Below are 11,225 nucleotides of genomic sequence, written 5' to 3' on the forward strand. Positions count from 1 at the left end.
TATAAATATTGGTTTAAAGGGATACTTTTGAAATCCATGTATTAGCTCGATTAATGCATGCAGCCGTCTCCTTTTACATCAACTTCTGACATGTACGTCTTCAACTCTGTTTAAGAGTTTTTTTTTTTGTTAAATAACAAGTGATAACTTACGATTTGTGATTATACTCGAAACAACTTTTTGATTTGAAAAATAACTGCTAAAGTACTAGCACTGCTGAAACATTAAAAAAACAAGATAGATGTGTACCTTGCGAAACTTTGTATATCATTTGTGATTTCTGGTTCAAATTGCTGTAATTCTCGGTTGAAAACCTCTGTCTTGAATATGGTTTTAAAGTTTTAACCTCGGTTTTGAACAAAATCCTCGCTGATAAATTAAATGAAGTGAACCGACAAAAGTCAAAAAGCTTGATGAATTAGTATGAAAAGAATAGAAGATAAGAACAATTACTGAAAAAGTTTTATTGAAATGAAAAATACTTCAATACATTAAATGTTTCCTCTTCTATTTATATAGATTAGAATACAAAAAGCAATGAGGTTGATTCATTTTTTGTCCACAAATAGGTGAGAGTACATCCATCAACTATTTATATCTATTTTGTTAGTATAAATGGTGGCCCAAAATCTTCTTTTTCCTTTTGAAGCCTCAGCGCTGTAAATGTTTAGACGACCAACGCATCGACAAATGCATTTTCATGGTCTATGTTTACAATAGTCTGATGTTTACCCCGGGCATTGCCTCAACACGTTTTCCTTTTGAAGTCTTACAACATGCATATTCTTAGAATTTACATGTTAATGTCTTGCTAATTGGTGAGGTCATTTGGCAAGCTCATATTGGTTTAATGCAAACTGTTTAACCTTAATTTCAGATTTCTTCTACTGTGGATCCAGAGTATGCTTTAGAAATGTTGGGAAGAAACCTCTTAAAGCGGAATAATTCTTTCTCTCTTTGTGTATCAAAAAAGGTTCCTTATCAAAATACCAACTTGATATCCAAATGAAAATATCAACCAGCACAGCATAAATAATAGAGCAAAAATCAATCACACAGTGAGACCAAATCTTTTTAACGTGGAAAACTCAATGTGGGAAAAACTACGGGACCGTAGTCCACCTCAAACTTTCACTATCAATAATAATGATAACAGGTTTACAATAGGTCTTCTCTAGAATAACTGGAGGATCAGAATAACATCAAGAACATAGATCTTGGCTCAACAATAGCATTTCTTCATCATGTAGGATGGATCTCCTCGAAAGATAATTCTAGGTCTCACGGAGTGGATATCATAGAAAAGTACCTCAGAGAGGGTAAACTGCAGATCAACACCGTTAGAATTGTAGAGTTTGCGGTAAGGATTCTCCACATAAAATTTGGGCCGAAACTGACAATGTTTGGCCACCGATCGTCAAGTAGAAAACTCAGAAACCTAATCTTTCTCTCTCCTCTTTCCTCCACACGCCGCACGCTACACGCTGATCTATTTTCCTCACCTTCTCTCTCCTCTTTTTAATTTCTTTTATTTACTGATTTGGGCTCAATAGGCCCAATTATCCAAGCCCACATATGGGCTGGACCCAACAATTCTCCCCCTCCAGCTCATATGGTGGGTTGTACCAAGCCCGCTCTTCGCCTACATGCTTCAAGTTTCTCCTTCGGTAAAGACTTTGTCAACATATCTGAACCATTATCATTAGTATGCACCTTTTCCAACTGTAATTCTTTCAACTCAAGCACATCACGAATCCAGTGATATCTCACATCAATATGCTTGGATCTAGAATGGTATGTTAAATTCTTAGAGAGGTGAATGATGCTCTGACTATCACAGTAAACAATATATCCTTCCTGTTTCAACCCTAATTCCTGTAGAAACTTTTTCATCCATAAAGCTTCCTTGTAGGCTTCAGAAATTGCTATGTATTCTGCTTCTGTGGTTGATAGAGCAACACACTTCTATAACTTCGACTGCCAAGAGACTGCTCCTTCTGCAAATGTCATCAAGAATCCCGAAGTGGACTTCCTGGAATCAGTATCACCTGCCATGTCTGCATCTGTGTAGCCTTCTAACACAGGTTCATCACTGCCAAAACATAAACACAACCTGGAAGTATCTTTTAGATATCTTAATATCTATTTCACTACTGCCCAATGTTCCTTTCCCGGATCAGAGAGAAATCGGCTGACAACTCCAACTGCATGAGCTATATCTGGCCTAGTACAAACCATAGCATATATCAAACTGCCTACTGCAGATGAGTAAGGCACTCTGGACATTTCTTCTTTTTCTTTCTCACTTGTAGGACATTGTTTCGAACTAAGCTTAAAATGACTTGCAAGTGGGGAACAAACTGCTTTGGCTTTACTCATGTTGAATCTTTTAAGAACCTTTTCAATGTAAGTCTCTTGAGATAGCCAAATCTTCCTTTTCTTCCTATCACGAAGAATCTTCATGCCAAGTATTTGTTTCACCGATTCCAAGTCTTTCATGGCAAAAGACTTAGCTCTCTTTTAAACTTTCTAATTTTTTCAACATCATGGCCAACAATCAACATATCATCAACATATAGCAGTAAAATAATAAAATCATCATCTGAAAATTTCTTCATAAACACACAATGATCAGATGTGGTTCTATCATACCCTTGGCTCATCATAAAGGAATCAAACTTCTTATACCATTGTCTAGGTGCCTGTTTGAGTCCATATAAGCTTTTCTTAAGCTTACATACCATATTTTCTTTTCCGTTGACTTTGAAACCTTCTGGTTGCTCCATGTAAATTTCTTCTTCTAAGTCACCACGAAGAAATGCTGTTTTTATATCAAGTTGCTCAACTTCTAATTCAAGCGGGCAGCCAAACCAAGAACAACTCGGATAGAGGACATTTTCACAACCGGAGAAAATATTTCTTCAAAGTCAATACCTTTCTTCTGACTGAATCCTTTCACAACTAGTCGTGCCTTGTATCTCTGTTGTGAGCTATTATTTTCAGTCTTCAATTTATAAACCCACTTATTCTTGAGAGCTTTCTTCTCTTTAGGCAACTTTACCAAGTCATAGGTGTGGTTCTCAAGCAAAGATCTCATCTCTTCTTGCATGGCTTTAACCCACTCATTCTTATTCTCATGTAGAATAGCTTCTTGGTAAGTTTTTTGCTCTCCCCCGTCAGTAAGCATAACATACTCATGTGGAGGATATCTGGTAGAGGGTTGTCGCTCTCTAGTGGATCTTCTCAATGGAATCTCAACTGGTGGTGGAGGTGCTGGTTCAGTTGGTTCAACATCATCAACTGTAGGTGTATCATCACTTATATTCTCACCATGATCTTCTTGTTCATCTCCCCCATGATCATCATGAACTACAGGTGAAGGAACTGGACCCAAACTCCAAGGAATATAAACAGAGGTTTCTGGCTTCTCAATATTATCACCATCATCAAACAATTGGTCTTCAAGAAACACAACATCTCTGCTTCTAATAATCTTCTTGTTCACTAGATCCCATAATCTATACCCAAACTCTTCATGACCATATCCCAAGAAGATACATGCTTTTGGCTTATTATCAAGCTTGGACCTCTCATCTTTGGGAATATGAACAAATGCTTTACACCCAAAGACTCTCAAATGATTATAAGATATATCTTTTCCTCTCCATACTCTCTCTGGAACATCACCTTGCAGAGGAACTGATGGAGAAAGATTTATCAAGTCAACTGTAGTTCTCATAGCCTCCCCCCAAAATGACTTTGGTAACTTGGCGTGAGAATGCATACACCTAATCCTTTCTTCAATGGTTCCGTTCATCCTTTCTGCCACACCGTTCTGCTGAGGAGTTTTAGGAACTGTTTTCTCAAGCCTGATACCATGAAACCTACAATAATTCTAAAAAGGACCCTTGTACTCGCCACCATTATCTGATCGAATACACTTTAGTTTTTTGCCAGTTTCTCTTTCAACACTGACATGAAACTCCTTGAAAGCATCGAGTACCTGGTCTTTAGATTTCAAAGCAAAAGCCCACACTTTTCTAGAATGGTCATCAATAAAAGTAACAAAATAAAGAGCACCTCCAAGAGTTCTAGTTTGCATAGTACAAACATCAGTATGAACTAAATCAATAACATCTGATCTTCTAGATGATGGATATGTCTGAAATGCAACTCTATGTGTTTTTTCAGCTAAGCAATGATCACAAAATTTAAGAGATGTACCTTGCAACTCTGGTAAGAACTGCTTTCTAGCAAGAGTTTGAAGTCTCTTCTCGTTGATATGTCCAAGCCTCTTATGCCAAAGATCTATACTTTCACCTTTTTGAATTGCATTAATCTCTCCTTTGTGTAGCTTAGCTTCCATGACATAAAAAGAGTTAATCTTCTTTCCTTTTGCCACTATTAGAGAACCTTTAGTGAGTTTCCATTTGCTTTCACCAAAATAATGTGCAAAGCCCTCATCATCAAGTCTACCTGTAGATATCAAGTTAAGACGAATATCTGGAACATGCCTTACATCTTTGAGTATCAATTTGCTCCCAATACTGGTCTCCAAGCAAATATCTCCAATACCCACAATCTTAGATGTACCGTTGTTTCCCATTCTGACATTATCAAAATCACCAGCAGTGTAAGATCTAAAGAAATCTCCATGAGAAGTAACATGAAATGAAGCACTAGAGTCAATTACCCAATTATTGTCCTGAGCTACAAGGCTAACACAACCTTCATCACAGACAATAGTGATATTACCTTCAGCAGTAATTGTATTGGTCTCTTTCTCATTTTTCTTCATTTCATTCTGTCTTGCTTCCAAAACCTACACTCTTTCTTCATGTGGCCTGGTCTGTTACAGTGAAAACATTTGATATCTCTTCTAGACTTGGATCTTCCTTTATATCCATGTGGATTTCTGTTATGACTTCTTCCACGTCTTTCTTGTTTTTCAGTAACAAATGCACCAGAAGAAGATTCACCCTGTTCTTTCCTTCTGGCATATTCATTTAGCAAACTGTCTTTAACCATATCTATAGTTAGAGTCCCCTCTGGCGTGGAGTTACAAATAGTCACCACATACGTTTCCCAACTTTCTGGTAAAGAGCTGAGAAGTAATAATCCCTGCATCTCATCATCTATATTCATTTTCATAGCAACCAACTTGTTTGCAAGACTCTGAAATAGGCTTATGTGCTCAATAATGTTACCACCATCTTTATACTTCAAATTTACAAGCCTTCAGAGGAGAGAAATTCTATTTCCCACTGTCTTTTTCGCAAAGAGGTTTTCTAACCTTTGCCAACCAACATCAGCTCTGGTTTCATCTGAAATATGCTCATGCAAGTTTATATCCATCCATCTTCTAATATAGGCAATAGGTTTTCTATGTTGAACTTCTCATTCTTCCTCGTCCATAGTAGAAGGTTTATCTTTAACCTTGATAGGCTTATACAAATCTTTGCAATATAGCAAATCTTCCATCAGACGCCTCCAAGTGGAATAATTTGATGAGTACAATTTAATCATACCATCAGACTCCATTTCAATCACACAAGAAAAACTAGCACCAACCAACCTGTTGCTCTGATACCACTTGTTGGGAAAAACCTGATAAAGCGGAATAATTCTTTCCCTCTTTGTGTATCAAAATAGGTTCCTCATCAAAATACCAACTTGATATCCAAATGAAAATATCAACCAGCACAACATAAATAATAGAGCAAAAATCAATCACACAGTGAGACCAAATCTTTTTAACGTGAAAAACCCAATGTGGGAAAAACCACGGGACCGTAGTCCACCTCAAACTTCCACTATCAATAATAATAATAACAGGTTTACAATAGGTCTTCTCTAGAATAACTAGAGGATCAGAATAATATCAAGAACATAGATCTTGGCTCAACAATAGCATATCTTCATCATGTAGGATGGATCTCCTCGAAAGATAATTCTAGGTCTCAGAGTGGATATCGTATGAAAGCACCATAAAGAGGGTAAACTGCATATCAACACCGTTAGGATTGTAGAGTTTGCTGCAAGGATTCTCCACATAAAATTTGGGCCGAAACTGACAACGTTTGGCCACCGATCGTCAAGCAGAAAACTCATTAACCTAATCTTTCTCTCTCCTCTTTCCTCTGCACGTCGCACGCTGCACGCTGCAATCTGATCTATTTTCCTCACCTGCTCTCTCCTCTTTTTAATTTCTTTCATTTGCTGATTTGGGCTCAATAGGCCCAATTATCTAAGCCCACATATGGGCTGGACCCAACAATTCTCCCCCTCCAACTCATATGGTGGGCTGTACCAAGCCCGCTCTTCGCCTACATGCTTCAAGTTTCTCCTTCGGCAAAGACTTTGTCAACATATCTGAACCATTATCATTGGTATGCACCTTTTCCAACTGTAATTCTTTCAACTCAAGCACATCACGAATCCAGTGATATCTCACATCAATATGCTTGGATCTAGAATGGTATGTTGAATTCTTGGAGAGGTGAATGGCGCTTTGACTATCACAGTAAACAATATATCCTTCCTGTTTCAAGTCTAATTCCTGTAGAAACTTTTTCATCCATAAAGCTTCCTTGCAGGCTTCAGAAATTGCTATGTATTCTACTTTTGTGGTTGATAGAGCAACACACTTCTGTAACTTAGACTGCCAAGAGACTGCTCCTTCTGCAAATGTCATCAAGAATCCCGAAGTGGACTTCCTGGAATTAGTATCACCTGCCATGTCTGCATCTGTGTAGCCTTCTAACACAGGTTCATCACTGCCAAAACATAAACACAACCTAGAAGTACCTTTTAGATATCTTAATATCCATTTCACTACTGCCCAATGTTCCTTTCCAGGATCAGAGAGAAATCGACTGACAACTCCAACTGCATGGGCTATATCTGGCCTAGTACAAACCATAGCATACATCAAACTGCCTACTGCAGATGAGTAAGGCACTCTGGACATTTCTTCTTTTTCTTTCTCACTTGTAGGACATTGTTTTGAACTAAGCTTGAAATGACCTGCAAGTGGGGAACAAACTACTTTGGCTTTACTCATATTGAATCTTTCAAGAACCTTTTCAATGTAAGTCTCCTGAGATAGCCAAATCTTCCTTTTCTTCCTATCACGAAGAATCTTCATGCCAAGTATTTATTTCACCAATCCCAAGTCTTTCATGGCAAAAGACTTACTTAGCTCTCTTTTAAGCTTTCCAATTTTTTCAACATCATGGCCAACAATCAACATATCATCAACATATAGCAGTAAAATAATAAAATCATCATCTGAAAATTTCTTCATAAACATACAATGATCATATGTGGTTCTATCATACCCTTGGCTCATCATAAAGGAATCAAACTTCTTATACCATTGTCTAGGTGCCTGTTTGAGTCCATATAAGCTTTTCTTAAGCTTACATACCAGATTTTCTTTTCCCTTGACTTTGAAACCTTCTGGTTGCTCCATGTAAATTTCTTCTTCTAAGTCACCATGAAGAAATGTTGTTTTTATATCAAGTTGCTCAACTTCTAAATTCAAGCAAGCAGCCAAACCAAGAACAACTCGGATAGAGGACATTTTCACAACCGGAGAAAATATTTCTTCAAAGTCAATACCTTTCTTCTGACTGAATCCTTTCACAACTAGTCGTGCCTTGTATCTCTGTTGTGAGCTATTATTTTCAGTCTTCAAGTTATAAACCCATTTATTCTTGAGAGCTTTCTTCTCTTTAGGCAACTTTACCAAGTCATAGGTGTGGTTCTCAAGCAGGGATCTCATCTCTTCTTGCATGGCTTTAACCCACTCATTCTTATTCTCATGTAGAATAGCTTCTTAGTAAGTTTTTGGCTCTCCCCCGTCAGTAAGCATAACATACTCATGTGGAGGATATCTGGTAGAAGGTTGTCGCTCTCTAGTGGATCTTCTCAATGGAATCTCAACTGGTGGTGAAGGTGCTGGTTCAGTTGGTTCAGTATCATCAACTGTAGGTGTATCATCACTTATATTCTCACCATGATCTTCTTGTTCATCCCCTCCATGATCATCATGAACTACAGGTGAATGAACTGGACCCAAACTCCAAGGAATATATACACAGAGGTTTCTGACTTCTCAATATTATCACCATCATCAAACAATTGATATTCAAGAAACACACTTGAACTCGGGTTCTTCGATCCGTCGAGAAGAAATCCAAGAATACCATGTGCACTTGGTGTTGAAAGTCAACCGAGGTAGGAACACGGTGAGACCATTTCAGTTGCTGCAATCAAGATCTCGATGGTAACTGCTGCTGCCATTCTTGAACTCGGGTTTAGCTTGCAAGTCATCTGATTGGGTTCTGCATTCTTGTTGGAAGAGCTAATCGAGTTTGAGTGGCACGAACTGGTTGATAAGAAAGGCATCAAACCTCGTCATGCACTGTGACAAATTTAGATGAGTGGAGATGAAGGCGGCATTAATTTGAGATGTTAAAGTCAAAGAAGTAACATTTCCGTCAACCATAGGAAATATTGGCCTCTAAGTGTGGTTTTTTGTTCCTTGGTTAATCGGTATACCCCAAAGTCACAAGCCACCAAATGTTAAAGTCAAAGAAGTAACATTTCCTAGGAAATGTTCCTTTCTTGGCTTAATTGTCATTCACAATTTTGCATGATATCATCATTTACCATCTCATTCTTTTATAAATCATGATACATGTGTGCTACCAAAAAGTCTCTCGCCCACAAGATATTCAATTAGTAGACTTCCTCAACAAAGTCTCTCGCCCATAAGATATTCAATTTCATTGGTCCAATATTAACATCCTTCATAGAAGCTCAATCTTACGAGAGTATGATAGAAGATCATGACAAAGGCACACATTGAATAGCATTCATGCTTTCTTATATCCTCGATCAATCTATAATTAAGGATCAATCGTATATTTGAATAATTGATGTGTGATTTGGGTGATTAATCGAGGGAAATCTCTCTATCAAAACTTGTATAAATACTTGTTACCTCAATGAATAAAATTCATCTCTTTCACAATCTATTTTTCAATTCTATATTAAACACATATATAACATAGAGGGCTATCATCCTCCATTACATTATCAACTCTCCAATTATGATGATAATCTTAACTCAAACAACTTAGAAAATTACTTCAACCACGATAATCACTATAACTATATATATAGTTCCGATGTCCTAGTAATAATAATTAATAAAAAAAATTATTTGACAGCTCAATAAAAAAATTGAATATACAATAAAACTTGATTGATCTCACCCCAAGCCAACTACTAGACTCAATATACACGATAAATCATTTGTGTTTATTAATACACACACGAAAATATGACATTAACGTAGGTAGGAGTCATTAATTGGTTGTTCAATTCGATTCATCTATGCCAATCTAAATCAAAACTATCTCATTCTTTTTTACCCGCATCCTCTTGCTCTCTTATTTGAACTCTCTCTCTCTCTCTCTCTCTCTCCTTTGATCCCTGATGAACTTATCGATATACTGAGACAAAATTAACCTCCTCAACATCGACACATAAACTTGAGCACAAGTGGTCTCGTAAACGTAAAGGTCAGTGATATTTTATCTATAACGTCATCAATCATGTCATCAGCCACCTCGATAGTATTTAGCTACCTCAGTGGCTCGGAGTTGCCAACCTAGAGGTGGTCACGCCACATCACTAACCGTGATTAGTCATCTCAACAGTCAAAATCGTCATTGCCGATGTGATTATGCCATATCACCTGTCATCTAGTTAGTGGTGCTAACTTTGCGATCAAAACTATTACCTTAGAGACGATTAGACCACATCTTCAGGCCTCCAAACAATTACTTCAATCGTCCTAACCAGTTTGTATGATCAACTTTCAGGATAACACTTCGTGATGTGACAAGACAAACAAGCTAATATAGAAAGAAAAAAAAACAAAAAGATTATCTTGAGACATCCGTCTATATTTTTTATTTAGCGGCAATGTGTTTATTTTGGAGTGATTCTACAATGGAAGTAAGACAATTGATCCCACATTAGTTGAGTTAGTAGAATATTAGAATACATGGAATTAAAGGTTAGTTGGTTTGAGCATGAACTTATCGACTTGACTCGAATATATGGAATTAAAGGCTGAGTTGTAGAAGTGTTTTGGTTACTTTGAGGATGAACTTATCGACTTGACTTGAATCGAGCTATGTTGTCGCCCTGAGTTATGTCAACCTAAGTTGATTTCTTGGACCGAATTGATGTTGAGCTGATGAAGAAGGATGAAATGTCATCCACGTTATTAGTGGATATTATTTATTCACCCTGCACTACTTGTTATCCAATAAAGTGAGAAACTGTGAGCTACTACACATAAAGAGTCAAAATTGCTTCGGGATTTGGTCAGCCAGGCATCGAGTCGGCGTTGAAGATTTCATGGGATTTAGGAACATCTCCGTATGCTCATTCTGCACACTTCAAACATATTGTAAAAGAAGAAAAGCGGTCAAAAATATTGATGAATAACTCGATGTACAAGGGCTAAAAACAAAGGAGCTTATTACTTCAAAAAATTTCATCATCCTCGACAAATTTCAAGAGATGCCCTAAAACCAATAGCCTACGATCTTCTTCTCTACGTTCACTTCCGATCGCCATCACGCCTTTAATTACTCGGGCATAGAGCCGCTCAAGCTGTGGCACGCCGTAACCCCCAGTTCGCTCCATGAAATGTTGCTTCACAGAGTCTTTTTGCTTGGAGATGTCGGTATCAGTCATCACTGCATCAACGATGTTTTCATTTGCCGGTGGACTGGAGGCTACTTCCGATGATTCTGGTAGTCCAGTGTTGGAGTGGTCTTCTGGTCCTCCCGATGGACCATTTGTATCGGGAGGATCTTGGAGTCCTGGATAAGAACTGACCGTCGTGGAATCAGGTTCGACAGGAGCTCTTTCATCCCTGCCAGAGCCTGCCAATACAAGAAGCACAAATTGCAGTGTCAATACCATACGATGAACTATAATTTCATGCTCAATCGTCCTTCATTTATGTTAAAAGGAAGCAGAATAACTTGAGAAGTGAATAACATTTAATATAGCTAAATAAATTCCTCATCATTCTGAACGTTGATACCAGTTGCCGCCAAGGGGGGAGCAGCAGGACACAGTTGTCAAGAATACAAAAGGCAAATAGGTTCTGTACTCTTATAAGTACAGAACTG

Source organism: Musa acuminata, chromosome BXJ3-10, assembly GCF_036884655.1.
Source record: "Musa acuminata AAA Group cultivar baxijiao chromosome BXJ3-10, Cavendish_Baxijiao_AAA, whole genome shotgun sequence".
Lineage (NCBI taxonomy): Eukaryota > Viridiplantae > Streptophyta > Magnoliopsida > Zingiberales > Musaceae > Musa > Musa acuminata.